Here is a 284-nt window from a genome sequence, read left to right as displayed (position 1 = left end):
GAGGTCAGGGATGAAGATCTACATTTGGCAATAACCGAAGTCGTGATAATAGATGAAATTGTTCAGAGGGTAGGTATAAAGTAAGATGAAAAGGGCGATGACAACTATGATGAAAGGTTTTGTCTGTATGTAACATATTTAATTACTAAATGAAGACAACAGTCTCTCTAAACTGATATTGCCATTCTTTAAAAAAATTTTAGAAGCAATGAGATTGAAACACTGAAAAGTATCCAGTATCTGGGGATGAAGTCCCCAAACCATAATAAAATGAATGAAGAAGG

General features: G+C 34.2%; 1 non-coding gene across 1 annotated transcript; it reads left to right on the top strand.

Annotated features, from left to right (window-relative positions):
- Positions 1 to 98: 98 nt before the first annotated feature.
- LOC112473485 lies at positions 99 to 184 on the top strand. The gene has a single exon (XR_003044023.1). It is a non-coding gene; the product is annotated as a small nucleolar RNA SNORD127 (small nucleolar RNA).
- Positions 185 to 284: the final 100 nt, after the last annotated feature.

This window comes from Pteropus alecto, unplaced genomic scaffold, assembly GCF_000325575.1.
Source record: "Pteropus alecto unplaced genomic scaffold, ASM32557v1 C16925897, whole genome shotgun sequence".
In the NCBI taxonomy this organism is placed as follows: Eukaryota; Metazoa; Chordata; class Mammalia; order Chiroptera; family Pteropodidae; genus Pteropus; species Pteropus alecto.
The sequence above is the reverse complement of the archived record's forward strand: the minus strand, read 5'-3'. Positions and strand labels throughout refer to the sequence as shown.